Source organism: Bombina bombina, chromosome 7, assembly GCF_027579735.1.
Source record: "Bombina bombina isolate aBomBom1 chromosome 7, aBomBom1.pri, whole genome shotgun sequence".
NCBI lineage: Eukaryota > Metazoa > Chordata > Amphibia > Anura > Bombinatoridae > Bombina > Bombina bombina.
This window is the reverse complement of record NC_069505.1, coordinates 411701649-411721402: the sequence shown is the minus strand read 5'-3', so window position 1 is coordinate 411721402 and position 19754 is coordinate 411701649. Positions and strand designations below refer to the sequence as shown.

The following is a 19754-nucleotide window of genomic DNA, read 5'->3' as shown; positions in this document are numbered from 1 at the left end:
TGATATCAGAGCCCGGGATTGGATTATATGGGCCTTAAGCGGCGGCTTGCAAAAGGCAGCGTTTCCCCCCTCGGCACGCCGAGGTAACTGACCACAACTGGAACTAACATTACTAAATAATACAGCATTATACTATCGATTTAATACAACCCAGCTCTTAAGATACTCCCTACTAAAGAGAGACTTGACGGCAAATTTGATTGATGAATCCATGTGGCAGCGACATGATGTTCACTTTCAGAGACTTGAGGCCCTCATGCAGAGGCTACTAGAAAAAGCGCCATCAGAATATATGTTACAGCTCCTGTGCCACAAGCTGTCTCCCACTGCATCTTTTACTGAGCCCACAATAGCCTTTCGTCCGGCACACACCCCACCAGATGAGCAAAGCAGTATTCAGAAACAAACAACCAGCACTGTTAAACAAGCTGCGCAACACGTCAAACAGATATCGGGTCATCCAGCTTATACCCCAGGCAACATCAAAGTTCCTAAAGATCAAAAGGCAATGTATCATGAAAGCACCGATGGTGCCCTGCCTGCCTCCCTGATATCACAGCACGACACTATGAGTGAAACAATCACACCTACAGACGAGCTGTTGGGGGCTCAATACCCTGAAAGTGACCGACTGTTAAACAGGCATTGGCAGACGACAGAAACCCATACTTTACTAAGTGACTTGCTGTATAGTATGAAACCTCCGGAGATGCTGAGCGACCTCTGCATGACATCACATATGGCACCCCAGGTGCTGAGCACAGCACTAAAGACCTATGTCCCATCGGGCATAATAGAAGATTCTCCACAGAGGGGAGAGAAGTTGCTGCCGGAGGTAGCCTCGCAGGAGCTTATGGGGAGCTCTCGGGAGGTCGCATTTGCAAAATCTTCACTCCCAAAGCCAGTGACCGCTGCAACCATGGATGCATATGTCAAGAGCTGCAATCAAACAGAAGCCTCACGCAAACTAACCGGTTACTTGGTGGGCACTCTTAGAGGGCTTTGCATGAGGCTAGTTCACGCTATTTTCCATTGGAATATTGCAATACATTGCTGCAAGGAAATCCCCTCAACTTTTACAGAGACTCTTTTACTTTCGCACCAAATCCTGGGGATGATAATGTTATACTACCTTGAAAACACTGACCACCATATAATGGCGACTTGATCCACAACAGGGGGACATTTAGCGGTGCTCGGTGAAAGTAGTGTGTCCCTTCACAGTTTAATAGTTATGTTATTTCATACCTGTTAGAAAAGTTTCCTGCTCTAAAATAGTTCTAGTCTCTACTTTTGTTTTTTAATCTTTTTTACTTCACACACACCAGATTCTCCCACATCTATAATGTTTAAATCTACAAGAGTTAGAAGACATAAATACAATTTCCTGCGGCTAGCGGCCGGAGCCGCGGAAGATGAAAAACACATCAAATATTTTTAGTCTCAGCAAGTGGGAGTTTATGGTGCAACACTACTCTTACTTGTAATTATTTCAGCATCGGTGTTCAAAGAATGTGGGCCTAAGCAGGATGCAATTTATCTTTGTTACTATATTGGTGTTGTGTGGTCTAGTTGTGGTCCCCATCTGGGATATTTCATTATATTTTTATCTTATAGCTAAGTTCTCCCCTACTTTTTCCCCTATTCCTATGAAAACCATATTTACACTTCAAATTGGAGGACCCAAGAGTGGTCTACTTTATTACTCAAAGGGACAAAAAAAAATGAGGACTGCAATTCAGGATTTATAAGCATGTTCTTAAAACAACACCTGCTGTAACAACAATAGAATATTTCAATGTAAACATAACTGTATTGTGTATTATTATATATGCATGTCAACTGTAATATGTAACTCCTCAATAAAAAAAAAAAAAAAAAAAAAAAAAAAAAAAAATTGTTTTCTTTCATGATTCAGACAGAGCAGCAATTTTAAAAATAGCTTTGTAGTTTATTTTGTTCTATTTGTATCCTTTATTGAAAAGTATAGCTAGGTAGGCTCAGAAGCTGCTGATTGGTGGCTGCACATATTTGCCTTGTCACTGGCTTTCAGCTAGCTCCCAGTAGTGCATTATTACTCCAACAAAGGATACCAAGAGAATGAAGCAAATTAGATAATAGAGGCACATTAAAAGTGGTTTAAAATTATATGATCTAACGGAATCAAGAAAGCAAAATTATGAATTCCATGTCCCTTTAAAGGGGATAGTAAAGTCCAAATTAAACTATCATGATTCAGATAGAGCATGTCAATTTGCTTTGTTCTCTTAGTAGAAAGCTAAACCTAGGTAGGTTCATATGCTAATTTCTAAGCCCTTGAAGGTTGCCTCTTATCTGAATGCAGTTGACAGTTTTTCACAGCTAGAGGTAAAAAGTATATGAATATAACCGAGATAAGGGGCAGTCTGCAGAGGCTTATATACAAGGTAATTAGAGGTAAAAAGTGTAATATAACTGAGATAAGGGGCAGTCTGCAGAGGCTTATATACAAGGTAATCACAGAGGTAAAAAAGTATATTTCTATAACAGTGTTGGTTATGCAAATCTGGGGAATGGTAAATAAAAGGGATTATCTATCTTTTTAAACAATAACATTTTGGGTGTTTACTATCCCTTTAATAGTCAGCAGGATACAATACAAGTATATTGCTTGTCATTAGAAGAGATGTTTTAGAACTATTGAAATTAATCTGCATTTCCATCTTCCTTAATTACATTCATCTGAGAATGATAAAACAAAAAATGGAGTGGATTCGTTCATGTGGTCAATTTTAAAAAGTTTTACATATTTTAATAGGATTCGGCAATGCCCTTGTCAGCTGATCAATTCCTGTGTCAGACAATAAGTATATAAGCTTCAGTTTTGTACTTGACTATACTGAGCCAATTAAAAAGTATGTTTTTTTATGCTGCTGGCTTGTAGCTTTAGCTCTACTATTATAACTTTATTTAAGCTAAAATGTATATGAAACCCAAAAAAAATTCTCTTCCATGATTCAGAGAGGACATGCAAATTTAAGCAACTTTCTAATGTACTCATTTGTGGTTCAGACAGAACATCCCATTAACGTCTATTATTAAATAAGCTTTGATCTAATGGTATTCTTTGTTGAATAGATACCGTAGGTATCTGGAGCGCTACATGGCAGGAAATAGTCCTCTTGCAAAACTGGTGCCATATAGTGCTACCGAAATGAGCCAGCTCCTAAGCTTACGTCGCTGCTTTTCAACAAAAGATACCACAAGGACAAAAACATTGATAATAAAAGTAAATCAGATTTTTTTATTTTATTTAAATTGGATGCTCTATCTCAATCATGAAAGAAAAAACAGAATTTATGTTTACCTGATAAATTACTTTCTCCAACGGTGTGTCCGGTCCACGGCGTCATCCTTACTTGTGGGATATTCTCTTCCCCAACAGGAAATGGCAAAGAGCCCAGCAAAGCTGGTCACATGATCCCTCCTAGGCTCCGCCTACCCCAGTCATTCGACCGACGTTAAGGAGGAATATTTGCATAGGAGAAACCATATGTTACCGTGGTGACTGTAGTTAAAGAAAATAAATTATCAGACCTGATTAAAAAAACCAGGGCGGGCCGTGGACCGGACACACCGTTGGAGAAAGTAATTTATCAGGTAAACATAAATTCTGTTTTCTCCAACATAGGTGTGTCCGGTCCACGGCGTCATCCTTACTTGTGGGAACCAATACCAAAGCTTTAGGACACGGATGAAGGGAGGGAGCAAATCAGGTCACCTAAATGGAAGGCACCACGGCTTGCAAAACCTTTCTCCCAAAAATAGCCTCAGAAGAAGCAAAAGTATCAAATTTGTAAAATTTAGAAAAAGTGTGCAGTGAAGACCAAGTCGCTGCCTTACATATCTGATCAACAGAAGCCTCGTTCTTGAAGGCCCATGTGGAAGCCACAGCCCTAGTGGAGTGAGCTGTGATTCTTTCAGGAGGCTGCCGTCCGGCAGTCTCATAAGCCAATCGGATAATGCTTTTAATCCAGAAGGAGAGAGAGGTAGAAGTTGCTTTTTGACCTCTCCGTTTACCAGAATAAACAACAAACAAAGACAAAGTTTGTCTGAAAACCTTAGTAGCTGCTAAGTAAAATTTGAGAGCACGAACTACATCCAAGTTGTGCAACAAACGTTCCTTCTTTGAAACTGGATTAGGACACAAAGAAGGCACAACTATCTCCTGGTTAATGTCTTTGTTAGAAACAACTTTTGGAAGAAAACCAGGTTTAGTACGCAAAACCACCTTATCTGCATGGAACACCAGATAAGGAGAAGAACACTGCAGAGCAGATAATTCTGAAACTCTTCTAGCAGAAGAAATTGCAACCAAAAACAAAACTTTCCAAGATAATAACTTAATATCAACGGAATGTAAGGGTTCAAACGGAACCCCCTGAAGAACTGAAAGAACTAGGTTGAGACTCCAAGGAGGAGTCAAAGGTTTGTAAACAGGCTTGATTCTAACCAGAGCCTGAACAAAGGCTAGAACATCTGGCACAGCTGCCAGCTTTTTGTGAAGTAACACAGACAAGGCAGAAATCTGTCCCATCAAGGAACTTGCAGATAATCCTTTTTCCAATCCTTCTCGAAGGAAGGATAGACTCTTAGGAATCTTAACCTTGTCCCAAGGGAATCCTGCAGATTCACACCAACAGATATACCAAATTATGTGGTAATTTTCTGGTTACAGGCTTTCAGGCCTGAACAAGAGTATTAATAACAGAATCTGAGAACCCTCGCTTTGATAAGATCAAGCGTTCAATCTCCAAGCAGTCAGCTGGAGTGGGTCGAACGGACCTAGAACAAGAAGGTCTCGTCTCAAAGGTAGCTTCCATGGTGGAGCCGATGACATATTCACCAGATCTGCATACCAAGTCCTGCGTGGCCACGCAGGAGCTATCAAAATCACCGACGCCCTCTCCTGATTGATCCTGGCTACCAGCCTGGGGATGAGAGGAAACGGCGGGAACACATAAGCTAGTTTGAAGGTCCAAGGTGCTACTAGTGCATCCACTAGAGCCGCCTTGGGATCCCTGGATCTGTACCCGTAGTAAGGAACTCTGAAGTTCTGACGAGAGGCCATCAGATCCATGTCTGGAATGCCCCACGGTTGAGTGACTTGGGCAAAGATTTCCGGATGGAGTTCCCACTCCCCCGGATGCAATGTCTGACGACTCAGAAAATCCGCTTCCCAATTTTCCACTCCTGGGATGTGGATAGCAGACAGGTGGCAGGAGTGAGACTCCGCCCATAGAATGATTTTGGTCACTTCTTCCATCGCTAGGGAACTCCTTGTTCCCCCCTGATGGTTGATGTATGAACTTGGCCCTCGCTAGCTGAGGCCAAGCTTTGAGAGCATTGAATATCGCTCTCAGTTCCAGAATATTTATCGGTAGAAGAGATTCTACCCGAGACCAAAGACCCTGAGCTTTCAGGGATCCCCAGACCGCGCCCCAGCCCATCAGACTGGCGTCGGTCGTGACAATGACCCACTCTGGTCTGCGGAAGGTCATCCCTTGTGACAGGTTGTCCAGGGACAGCCACCAACGGAATGAGTCTCTGGTCCTCTGATTTACTTGTATCTTCGGAGACAAGTCTGAATAGTCCCCATTCCACTGACTGAGCAGGAACAGTTGTAATGGTCTTAGATGAATGCGCACAAAAGGAACTATGTCCATTGCCGCTACCATCAAACCTATCACTTCCATGCACTGCGCTATGGAAGGAAGAGGAACGGAATGAAGTATCCGACAAGAGTCTAGAAGTTTTGTTTTTCTGGCTTCTGTCAGAAAAATCCTCATTTCTAAGGAGTCTATTATAGTTCCCAAGAAGGGAACCCTCGTTGACGGAGATAGAGAACTCTTTTCCACGTTCACTTTCCATCCGTGAGATCTGAGAAAGGCCAGGACAATGTCCGTGTGAGCCTTTACTTGAGGAAGGGACGACGCTCGAATCAGAATGTCGTCCAAGTAAGGTACTACAGCAATGCCCCTTGGTCTTAGCACCGCCAGAAGGGACCCTAGTACCTATGAGAAAATCCTAGGAGCAGTGGCTAATCCGAAAGAAAATGCCACGAACTGGAAATGCTTGTCCAGGAATTCAAACCTTAGGAACCGATGATGTTCCTTGTGGATAGGAATATGTAGATACGCATCCTTGAAATCCACCTTGGTCATGAATTGACCTTCCTGGATGGAAGGAAGAAGTGTTCGAATGGTTTCCATCTTGAACGATGGAACCTTGAGAAACTTGTTCAAGATCTTGAGATCTAAGATTGGTCTGAACGTTCCCTCTTTTTTGGGAACTATGAACAGATTGGAGTAGAACCCCATCCCTTGTTCTCCTAATGGAACAGGATGAATCACTCCCATTCTTAGCAGGTCTTCTACCCAATGTAAGAATGCCTGTCTTCTTATGTGGTCTGAAGACAACTGAGACCTGTGGAACCTCCCCCTTGGAGGAAGCCCCTTGAACTCCAGAGAATAACCTTGGGAGACTATTTCTAGCGCCCAAGGGTCCAGAACATCTCTTGCCCCAGCCTGAGCGAAGAGAGAGAGTCTGCCCCCCACCAGATCCGGTCCCGGATCGGGGGCCCGCATTTCATGCTGTCTTGGTAGCAGTGGCAGGTTTCCTGGCCTGCTTTCCTTTGTTCCAGCCTTGCATAGGTCTCCAGGCTGGATTGGCTTGAGAAGTATTACCTTCCTGCTTAGAGGACGTAGCCCTTGGGGCTGATCCGTTTCTGCGAAAGGGACGAAACTTAGGTTTATTTTTGGTCTTGAAAAGACCTATCCTGAGGAAGGGCGTGGCCCTTGCCCCCAGTGATATCAGAGATAATCTCTTTCAAGTCAGGGCCAAAGAGTGTTTTCCCCTTGAAAGGAATGTCAAGCAATTTGTTCTTGGAAGACGCATCCGCTGCCCAAGATTTTAACCAAAGCGCTCTGCGCCACAATAGCAAACCCAGAATTTTTTCGCCGCTAACCTAGCCAATTGCAAGGTGGCGTCTAGGGTGAAAGAATTAGCCAATTTAAGAGCACGAATTCTGTCCATAATCTCCTCATAAGAAGAAGAATTACTAATAATCGCCTTTCCTAGCTCATCAAACTAGAAACACGCGGCTGCAGTGACAGGGACAATGCATGCAATTGGTTGTAGAAGGGAACCTTGCTGAACAAACATCTTTAGCAGACCTTCTAATTTTTTATCCATAGGATCTTGGAAAGCACAACTATCTTCTATGGGTATAGTGGCGCGCTTGTGTAGAGTAGAAACCGCCCCCTCGACCTTGGGGACTGTCTGCCATCAGTCCTTTCTGGTGTCGACTATAGGAAAACAATTTTATAAATATGGGGGGAGGTACTAAAGGTATACCGGGCCTGTCCCATTCTGTACTAACAATGTACGCCACCCGCTTGGATATAGGAAAAGCTTCGGGGGGCCCCGGGGCCTCTAAGAACTTTTCCATTTTACATAGTGGTTCTGGAATGACCAGATAATCACAATCATCCAAATTGGATAACACCTCCTTAAGCAGAGCGCGGAGATGTTCCAACTTAAATTTAAAAGTAATCACATCAGGTTCAGCTTGTTGAGAAATGTTTCCTGAATCTGAAATTTCTCCCTCAGACAAAACCTCCCTGGCCCCCTCAGACTGGTGTAGGGGCCCTTCAGAAACCATATCATCAGCGTTCTCATGCTCTACAGAATTTTCTAAAACAGAGCAGTCGCGCTTTCACTGATAAGTGGGCATATTGGCTAAAATGTTTTTGATAGAATTATCCATTACAGCCGTTAAATGTTGCATAGTAAGGAGTATTGGCGCACTAGATGTACTAGGGGCCTCCTGTATGGGCAAGACTGGTGTAGACGAAGGAGGGGATGATGCAGTACCATGCTTACTCCCCTCACTTGAGGAATCATCTTGGGCATCATTTTTACTAAATTTTTTTATGACATAAAATACATATAGTTAAATGAGAAGGAACCTTGGTTTCCCCACAGTCAGAACACAATCTATCTGGTAGTTCAGACATGTTAAACAGGCATAAACTTGATAACAAAGCACAAAAAACGTTTTAAAATAAAACCGTTACTGTCACTTTAAATTTTAAACTAAACACACTTTATTACTGCAATTGCGAAAAAGTATGAAGGAATTGTTCAAAATTCACCAAAATTTCACCACAGTGTCTTAAAGCCTTAAAAGTATTGCACACCAATTTTGGAAGCTTTAACCCTTAAAATAACGGAACCGGAGCCGTTTTTATATTTAACCCCTTTACAGTCCCTGGAATCTGCTTTGCTGAGACCCAACCAAGCCCAAAGGGGAATACGATACCAAATGATGCCTTCAGAAAGACCTTTCTATGTATCAGAGCTCCACACACATGCAGCTGCATGCCATGCTGTCCTCAAAAACAAGTGCGCCATACCGGCGCGAAAATGAGGCTCTGACTATGATTAGGGAAAGCCCCTAAAGAATAAGGTGTCAAAAACAGTGCCTGCCGATATAATCATATCAAAATACCCAGAATAAATGATTCCTCAAGGCTAAATATGTGTTAATAATGAATCGATTTAGCCCAGAAAAAGTCTACAGTCTTAATAAGCCCTTGTGAAGCCCTTATTTACTATCTTAATAAACATGGCTTACCGGATCCCATAGGGAAAATGACAGCTTCCAGCATTACATCGTCTTGTTAGAATGTGTCATACCTCAAGCAGTAAGAGACTGCACACTGTTCCCCCAACTGAAGTTAATTGCTCTCAACAGTCCTGTGTGGAACAGCCATGGATTTTAGTTACGGTGCTAAAATCATTTTCCTCATACAAACAGAAATCTTCATCTCTTTTCTGTTTCTGAGTAAATAGTACATACCAGCACTATTTTAAAATAACAAACTCTTGATTGAATAATAAAAACTACAGTTAAACACTAAAAAACTCTAAGCCATCTCCGTGGAGATGTTGCCTGTACAACGGCAAAGAGAATGACTGGGGTAGGCGGAGCCTAGGAGGGATCATGTGACCAGCTTTGCTGGGCTCTTTGCCATTTCCTGTTGGGGAAGAGAATATCCCACAAGTAAGGATGACGCCGTGGACCGGACACACCTATGTTGGAGAAATGTGTTTCATATCCCATTAAAAAGGGACAGTCTAGTCCAAATTAAATGTTCATGATTCAGATAGGGCAGTCATTTTAAACATCTTTCTAGTTTACTTTTAGCATCAAATTTGCTTTGTTCCCTTGGTATTTTTTGTTAAAGCTAAACCTAGGTAGGCTCATATGCCAATTTCTAAACCCTTGAATGCCACCTCTTATCTAAGTGCATTTTGAGAGTTTCTCAAAGCTAAACAGCACTAGTTCATGTGTGTCACATAGATAACATTGTGCTCACGCCCATGGGGTTACCTAGGAGTCAGCACTGATTGGCTAAAATACAAGTCTGTTAAAAGAACTGAGATAAGGGGCAGTCTGCAGAGGCTTAGATACAAGGTTATCACAGAGGTAAAAAGTATATTAATATAACTGAGATAAGGAGCAGTCTGCAGAGGCTTAGATACAGGGTAATCACAGAGGTAAAAAGTATATTAATATAACTGAGATAAGGGGCAGTCTGCAGAGGCTTAGATACAGGGTAATCACAGAGGTAAAAAGTATATTAATATAACTAAGATAAGGAGCAGTCTGCAGAGGCTTAGATACAGGGTAATCACAGAGGTAAAAAGTATATTAATATAACTGAGATAAGGGGCAGTCTGCAGAGGCTTAGATACAGGGTAATCACAGAGGTAAAAATTATATTAAATATAACTGAGATAAGGAGCAGTCTGCAGAGGCTTAGATACAGGGTAATCACAGAGGTAAAAAAGTATATTAATATAACTGTGTTGGGTATGCAAAACTGGGGAATCTATACTATAATCGCATTTGTAATGCATCCGTTGGTGTCGCCAGTTGCGCAGGCATCCTCAAAGGAATGTTGGCAGTGCAAGGCAGTCAAAAGCTGCATCCAGGTGGATTCTGAAAATGCCATTTTCGGAATCCACCGGGATGCAGCGAAGGCAAAGGCAAACGGAGCATTACAAAAAAAAAAAATCTAACCGCCTACAATAAGTATTAAAAAAAAAATAACCGCCCATACGAAGTATTAAGAAAAAAACAACTACTTAATAAAATTATTAACCCCTAAATCCGCCAAACCCAACATCGCAAACTACCTAAAACATCTATAAACCCCTAATTCGCCATTCCCCCACATCGCAAATTAAATAATTTATTAACCCCTAAACCACCACAAGAAACGTAACCCCTTATCTGCCAACCCCCCACAATGCATTAAACCCAATTTACCTATTAACTCCTAAACCGCCAACCCCCACAATGCAAATAACTAATTTAATGACTAAGCCCCCTAACCTAACACCCCCTAAATGAATAAAAATTCCTAACAAAAAACCTAAGATTACATTAAATGAATCTAAAATTACACAAAATAAAAAAGGCTAACATTACAGAAAATAATAAACCAAATTATCCAAAAAATACATAAAAATAAACCTAATAACTATTGTCACGGATATCAGACGGCTAAGGCTACCCCCCACCCCCCTACAACCTCACCCCTGTTTCTCAGTGGTTTTGGGCTCCTCAGAGCAACCACCATCTCTGGAGACTATTTGTTTGCTTTATGTTGGCATGTTTGTGTTCAGGGAAGAGTTGGTGTATGACCAGGAAAACCCTCCTAAGCTGGCCGGGCTCCTGGAACTCCCGGTCGGCCGCCTTACAACGGACACCCGCCTAACCCCTCTCAGGCTGGCCAGGCTCCTGGAACTCCCGGTCGGCCACAGGACAGCAGGAAACCCGCTAACTTTACCCCACGTTACTCCAGCAACCATATGCCCCAGAGCTCCGCTCTTTTGGGGGATTAGTAGCCCCTAGGCAGGACAAGGGGTGGGGTAATTACCGGAGGGGAGCTCCTTTGGGAACTGGGGGTTTTGGACACCCCTAACTTCAACGGACTGTAACTCCGGTCCCCAGTAACGAATCATGCTGATTTTTGGACTTTAAATGACACCCTGGAAGTGCCTCCACCGGGATCACCCGAAACCGCCAAACCTATGTATTGGAATTATGTGAGACTGTGGCTCCTATGGAGGTGCCGGGCTGTCTGGAGGGGCGGGAATGGCGGGAAAATAGTGGGATTGTCCAGGGTCTTATCAAGATGAGCTGACTGTATAAAAGGAGTGTGTGTTTACAATAAAATCAGTTCCTGTGTAACCTGAATGCTAGTGTGTCTAGTTATTTGGGTGAGCTCCAGCTAAAATCACTTTTCCTGGGCTACATAGCAGCCTGTTCCAGGCAGAGGAAGGACACTCTGACAGAGCTACCTAGTCTGGTAGCTGGAGTCTGCTACAGGGTGGGACCCTGAGTACTGGTGCTGTCAGGCATCAGGGGTGGCTACAGGCTGTGGTCACTTGCCAGCTACATAGCTGCAATCGGCAGGGAGGAAGCAGGACCCCTTTTGGCGGAGCTAACCAGTCGGGGTAGCCGGGGGTATCCGTCACAACTATTAAAATAAAAAAGCCCCCAAAATAAAAACACCCCCTAATCTAGGAATAAACCACCTATAGCCCTAAGTTACACAGCTCTTTTCCTTAAAAAAAAAAAAAATACTAAAAGTCCCCCCTCTAACAGTAAAAAAAACCAAAATAAAAAAAAAAACATAACATTAAAAAGAGCATTCAGCTCTTTTTCAATTGCCCAAAAAAACCCTAATCTAAAAAATAAAAAAAAAGTCTAACATTGAAGCCCCAAATAGGTACTCACGGTTCCTAAAGTCCGAGGGAGAAGGTCTTCTTCCAGGCAGGTCCATCATCTTCTATCTTCATCCAAAGCGAAGGCGGTGCGGAGATCCTCGGCGGCGTAGAGACTCCTCTTCATGCGATCGTCCGCCACACACTGAAAGATTGAATGCAAGGTACCCCATATTTATTGGGGTACCTTGCATTCCTTTTGGCTGAAATTTTTTAAATCAGCCAATAGGATGAGAGCTACTGAAATCTTATTGGCTGATTTGAACAGCCAACAGGATTTCAGTAGCTCTAATCCTATTGGTTGATTTCAAAATATCAGCGAATAGGAATGCAAGGTACCCCAAATCGATTGCAGTATCTTGCATTCAATCTTCAGTTTACAACGGACATCGGATGAAGAGGAGCCTCCACTTCAGAACCAGTGAGTACCCATTTGGGGCTTCGGATTAGGCTTTTTGTATTTTAATTTTTGGGGTGTTTTTTTTTTTTTTTTTTTTTTTAAGATTAGGGTTTTTGGGCTAGAAAAAGAGCCGATTGCCCCTTTTAATGGCAATGCCCATACAAATGCCCATTTAGGAGCAATAGGTAGTTTAGTTTTTTTTATTTTGGGGGGGGTTTGGTGGGTGGGGGTTTTTTACTGTTAGGGGGACTTAGTATTTTCTAGAGGTAAAAGAGCTGTTTAACTTAAGGCAATGTCATACAAAAGGCCATTTTAAAGGCTATTGGTAGTTTAGTATTAGATTAGGGGGTGTTTTTATTTTTATAGGGGTATTAGTTTAGGTTTACATTTTTTTCTGTCGTCATTTTACTTTTTTTATTTTTGTAAATTTAGCTTGGGGGTTTGTTCTTTTCGACATAGACTGCCCTCTGAGGAGGCTTATTGCCTAGTGGGCAATAAAGGGATTATCTATCTTTTTAAACAATTAAAATTCTGGCGTAGACTGAACCTTTAAACTGAAGATATTCTTTACAAAATGTAGCAGACTGATATATTGTCTTTAAATGAATTCTGAATGATTTCATTAAATCTATTTTTTGTCTGTACACGTCTAATATATAAGCACTGCAGAATCTGTTGTCACTAATAATAATAATAATAATATTGTTATCATTATTATAAGCAGTTACTGTATACAAAAGATTTTTGAAATGTACCTTATAAGCAAATTTACAATTGTCTCCAGTCCGAGGACACTATCTTATCTCCTTTGCCAATTAGGAACATCTATAATTTAGCTCCTGCATTATTAAAGATATGATTAGGGTCAGAATACTAGGACCTCCAGGAACCACTTTAGTTTAGTCAAAATTATATTTTTAGGTTTCAGTAGAGCAGCAATTTTAAGCAACTTTCTAATTTACTTCTATTATCAATTTTTATTCGTTCTCTTGGTATCTTTATTTTAAAAAGCAGGAATATAAGCTTAGGAGCCGGACGATTTTTAGTTCAGAACCTGGGTAGCACTTTCTTATTGGTGTCTAAATGTAGCCACCAATCAGCAAGTGCTACCCAGGTGCTACCAAGAGAATGAAGAAAAATGAATAAATAGGAGTAAATCAGAAAATTGCTGCTCTATCTGAATCATGAAAGTTTAATTTTAAATAGACTATCCCTTTACAGCTACAGCTGTTTCAAAAGTGTATTTAAAAAGGGACAGTCTACTCCAGAATTCTTATTGTTTAAAAATATAGATAATCCCTTTATTACCTATTCCCCAGTTTTGCATAACCAACACAGTTATATTAATACACTTTTTATCTCTGTGATTACTTTGTATCTAAGCCTCTGTAGACTGCCCCCTTATTTCAGTTATTTTGAGAGATTTGCATTTTAGACAATCAGTGCTGACTCCTAGATAAATCCATGGGAGTGAGCACAATGTTATCTATGACACACTTGAACTAGTGCTGTCTAGCTGTAAAAAAAAAAAAAAAAAAAAAAAAAAAAAACAACAGAGGTGGCCTTCAAGGGCTTAGAAATTAGCATATGAGCCTACCTAGGTTTAGTTTTCAACAAAGAATACCAAAAGAACAATCAAAGTGCTAAAGAGAAACTATATTTCCATGTCGTGGCAGTAACAGACGTAAGCTTTTAAGGGTACAAGGTAAAAGGTTTATTTTTCTGCACACAGAAGCAATAACAAAGTCAAATATTGAAAGAGCAAACTTAACTCCCAGGAGATTAATCTGTGTTGGAACCGAAGCCAGTTTGTTCGCAGCTATTATAGCAGCTATAATGTTCATATCTACGTGTACTGCAGGTGACAGACATACAATACAGGAGACAAGTCTGCCGGATGTATTATGTATAACAGCTATAATAAAGCCCCTCTATGTTAACTGTAATATTTTGTAAATTCAGCACAAAATATTTCATAAACCGTAACAAATACTGCTGGTATACAGGGATTAACATAATATCCACATACTGAGCTCTATACACACTAACGTTTAGTATGCACCTGTTACGCACAGCGTATATGCACCCGTTACACACAGTGTGTATTTGTCGGTTACGGTATTCACCCGTTACGCACGGCGTGTATTTGTCGGTTACGGTATTTCTGTTACAAACAGTACATATCCAATGGTGAAAAAAAACGAACATTTAAAAGTTCACACTCAAACTAAAAAGCTGGGAAATTCTAAACTCCCCCATGGCTGTTAAAGGAATAGTAAACCCCATAATGTTCTTTTATGACTCAGATAGAACATACAATTTTAAACAACTTTCCAATTTAATGCTATTATCACATTTTCTTCATTCTCTTGTTATCCATTGCTGAAGGGACAGCATTGCACTACTGACAGGAAGCTGAAAATATCTATTTAGCCAATCACAAGAGACAAATGTGTGCAGGCACCAATTAGCAGCAGCTCCCACTAGTGTAGGATATGTGCGTATTCATTTTTTAACAAGGGATACTAAGAGAACGAAGCACATTTGAAAATAGAAGTGAATTTAAAATTGTCTTAAAATGACTTTCCTATCCCTTTAACAAGATATAGCAGATGGTGTTAAATAATCATGCAACTCCAAATTCATTTTTCACTGATCAGATAGAACAGGGCTCGACAAACCAAGGAGCCAATAAGAATTTTTACCCTGGCTCCAAACTATTTGGGTTACTTTCTCCATTTCTACATACAAAAAAACACTCTCTGCCTGATTGTAAGCAGATTTGTCAACCCCTGAGTTAGAGCATGACATTTTATTACTGGTATCAAAATACTACTTTGTTCTCAGTGCAGTATTAACATGATCCAACGTGAGTATTTTGTTGTACTATGGGTGTGTCGTGCACATACAGACATGTTCTGTTCATTTCAAAATCAAAAAACAAAAAAAAACACAGACAGTTTTATATACGCCTGAGAAATTAACCACTGCATTGGGAAAAGACCTGCATACAAACTAAATGCTTTAAACAGAACATTTGCATTGTTTTACAACCCAAGGACACACCACTTATTGTGTATAAAACCCAACATTTTCTTTCATGATTTAGGTAGAACAATTTTAAAACAACTCTGCGGTTTATTTCTATTACCAACTTTGTTTCATTCTCTTGGTATCATTTGTTGAAGAAGCAGCAATGCATTGATGGTTTCTAACTTAACATACGGGTGAGCCAATGAAAATCAGTTTATATATGCAGCCACCAATCAGGTGCTTTGCTGCTCCTGACCTTACCTAGATAAACTCTTCAACAAAGGATAAGAGAAGGAAGCTAATTAAATAATAGAAGTGATTTGGAAAGTGGTAAAAATGTATAATGGGAGTCCCTTATAAATAAGGGTTAATGGTATATTGTGTCAGAAAAAAGATTTATTACACAGTCATTACATAAAAAAACATAAAATGCAAGATAATGATCTAGGGTACCTCTGGTATACCAGGAATTGAAATATTATGGTTCCGGCACTAAAAGGTCAAAGAAAACTCCTAGTAACATAGGGAAAAGTCCATGAAGAAAAGGCGATTTCCTAAAAATCCATAGACAATAAAATTCAGTGGAGATGGGTCCAAAAAATCTCCTCTCTAAATAGGTACCTAAATATTTAGGTACCCATCTCCACTGAATTTTTATCATGAATGTCTAATTATGACTTTACTGTCCCTTTAATGTATATTAAAGGGACAGTCTACACCAAAATGGTTTTAAACGATAGATAATGCCTTTACTACCCATTCACCAGATTTGCGCAAACATAGTTATATTAATATACTTCATAATATTTAAACCTCTACATTTCTGTCTGTTTCTAAGCCACTACAGACAGCCTCTTATCACATGTTTTTTTATTTGCTTTTCACAACAGGAGACTGCTAGATCATGTGAGCCATATAGATAACATTGTGCTCACGCCCGTGGGTTGCTGCAGACACTGCACTAATTGGATAAAATGCAAGTCAATAGATAATACATAGTCATGTGATCAGGGGGCTGTCAGAAAGAAGCCGCTTAGATACAAGGTAATCACAGAGGTAAAAAGTATATTAATATAACAATGTTGGTTATGTAAAACTGTGGAATGAGTAATAAAGGGATTATCTGTCTTTTTAAACAAACATTTTGGAGTAGACTGTCCCTTTAAAGGATTTAATAGAGTTGAGGATGATGGTAATTATCACAAACAATGCAACAGCAGATTAAGAGGTCATGCTCTCATGATGAAGGGTACCTGTTATAAGAGTCACTTGCAGGATGGATTCTTTACAGAAAGAGTGGTAGATTTGTGGAAAAGGATAGCTAGGAAGGCTCACGCACTGCTGATTGGTGGCTAAACATGTATGCCTCATACTACTGGCTCACCCAATGCATTCAGATAGCTCCCAATAGGGCATTACAGTTTCTTCAACAAAAGATACCAAGAGAATGAAGCAAATTGGATAATAGAAGTAAATTGGGGAAAAAAAGTGTTTAAAAAAAAAAAATTATATGTTCTATCCGAATCATGAATGTCTAATTATGACTTTACTGTCCCTTTAAACACAAACTCCATGTTACCATTATTATAATCATTTTCTATAGCTGTGCGTCCTATGCTGATTCAGTTCAGGAGACCCTAATACCACTCAGGACCCTGTAAAGCAATTCTCCCTATAAGCACTCAATCCTTATTTAACATCCCAGACATGCAACCCAGGACCAAAGAAAAGAAACCTTCTTGGTGCCAAGATCTTCTACAAAAATACAAACACTTAAAGGGACACTAAACCCATTTTTTTTTTATTTAATGATTTTAAGCAACTTTCTAATTTAATCCTATTATGAATTATTCTTTGTTCTCTTGCTATATTTATTTCAAAAAGCAGGAATAGGCCCATTTTTGGTTCAGCAACTGGGTTGCACTTCCTTATAGATGGAAAAATGTAGCCACCAATAAGCAAGCCCTATCCAGGGTGCTGAACCTAAAAATAGGTCAGCTTCAAAGCTTTACCTTCCTTTTTTAATAAAGATGCCAAGAGAACAAAGAAAAAAATAGGATAAATTAGAAAGTTGCATAAAAGTGCTGCTTTATCTGAATCATTAAAGAAAAAAAATGTGGGTTTAGTGTCCCTTTAAGCACTTTCCATATGAATTATTGGGAACACAATTTGCCAGAACACAAATCTGCTGCACTTTTTCCACTAATAAATCCAGAGAAGCCACATTCTAAACCTATGAAAACAAAGACAAAAAAAAAACACAAAGTGCTAAATACAGTTAAAGGGACAATCTACACCTTAGTCATCTTAAAGAGTTACCTTAGATTAAGCTGCAAATAGCCTTCTGCACCTTTTCTATATCACACAGCAGGAACAGTAAAAAAGTTATTTTAAAATGAATATTGTTTCTGGCCAGTTTGAAATGGCTGCCAAGCTCAGCCCACTGATGACATCACAATCTGGGCTGCATCTATGCATTCTGCTGAATAGCATTGACAGTCTGTTGAATCCAACTAGTGAGCCTTTTTTGATTGGATGCCATATGCAGCCCAGATCATGATGTCATCAGTGGGCTGAGCTTGGCAGCCATTTCAAACTGGCCAGAAACACTATTCATTTTAAAATAACTTATTTACTGTTCCTGCTGCATGACTTTAAGATGACTAAAGTGTAGACTGTCCCTTTAAAGTCTAAGCATATAAAATATATATTATAAAATCTAAAAAAAAAAATACAAAAATATATTTTAAAACCACAGTTTCCCATAGCCAAAATATTAGCATAATTATACAATCATAAAAATCATATCCTAAAACATATATTTCTAAAAATACACACAAACAAGAAGTAATAAACACAACCTGGCAAAAACCTGTACACCAATTCCTGAACTGGAAGCCAGCATATATACATATCTTAACAAAGCATGCTCCCTTGTGGGAGGAGTCAATAAAGCTCTCAGTTTAGAAAGTTGTCGTCATCTACGCGTTTTGGAATATGATTTTTATCACAGTACAAAGATACTATTATTTGGGCTATGTACTTCCCCATGGGAGCAGATTTTTCAACTGACTCACATTTAGTTGGTGTCCAAGGAACACAGATTGGAAAACGTTTTATTGTGTTAAAGGGAGATTCCAGCCAAAACTAAAATGTACTAACACAATACACTTGTATTAGCATAAAAATACTTCTCTTAAAAGGGATATGAAATCCATTTTTTTTTCCTTCCTGTTTCAGATAGAGCAAACAATTGTATACAACTTCCCAGTTTACTTCAATTAGCAAATTTGCTTTATCCCTTTGGAATTCTTTGTTGAAAGAGCAACAATGAACTACTGGGAGCTAGCTGAACACATTGGGTGAACAAATGACAAGAGGCATATATGTGCAGCCACCAATCAGCAGATAGTTCCCATTAGTGCATTGTTGCTCCTAAGCCTACCTAGGTATTGTTTTAAACAAAGGATATTAAAAGAACAAAGCAAATTAGATAATAGAAATAATCGGAAAGTTGTTTAAAATAGCATGCAGTATCTGAATCATGAAATGATTTTTGGGGTTCCATGCCCCCTTAAAGCTATTGCTGTGTCACACTAACACATTTATACACACAGGACAAGGACTGTTACTCACACATACTACATTACACACAGGATAGATAGGATAGGATAGAGATCAGTACCCCAAGGACTGTTACTCACACATAGTATATATAGAGATCAGTACCACAAGGACTATTACTCACACATACTACATTACACACAGGATAGATAGGATAGAGATCAGTACCCCAAGGACTGTTACTCACACATACTACATTACACACAGTATATATAGAGATCAGTACCACAAGGACTGTTACATACAGTATATATAGAGATCAGTACCCCAAGGACTGTTACTCACACATACTACATTACACACAGTATATATAGAGATCAGTACCACAAGGACTGTTACTCACACATACTACATTACACACATTATATATAGAAATCAGTACCACAAGGACTGTTACATACTACATTACACACAGTATATATAGAGATCAGTACCACAAGGACTGTTACATACTACATTACACACAGTATATATAGAGATCAGTACCACAAGGACTGTTACATACTACATTACACACAGTATATATACAGATCAGTACCACAAGGACTGTTACATACTACATTACACACAGTATATATAGAGATCAGTACCACAAGGACTGTTACATACTACATTACACACAGTATATATAGAGATCAGTACCACAAGGACTGTTACTCACACATACTACATTACACATAGTATATATAGAGATCAGTACCACAAGGACTGTTACTCACACATACTACATTACACATAGTATATATAGAGATCAGTACCACAAGGACTGTTACTCACACATACTACATTACACATAGTATATATAGAGATCAGTACCACAAGGGCTGTTACTCACACATACTACCACACAGTATAT

At 39.7% G+C, this 19754-nt stretch overlaps 1 protein-coding gene across 1 annotated transcript in view; it reads right to left on the bottom strand.

The window, feature by feature from the left end:
• The window catches only part of STIMATE (STIM activating enhancer), a 209978-nt gene that overhangs the window by 189701 nt on the left and 523 nt on the right, over positions 1-19754 (bottom strand). The window lies entirely within an intron of this gene.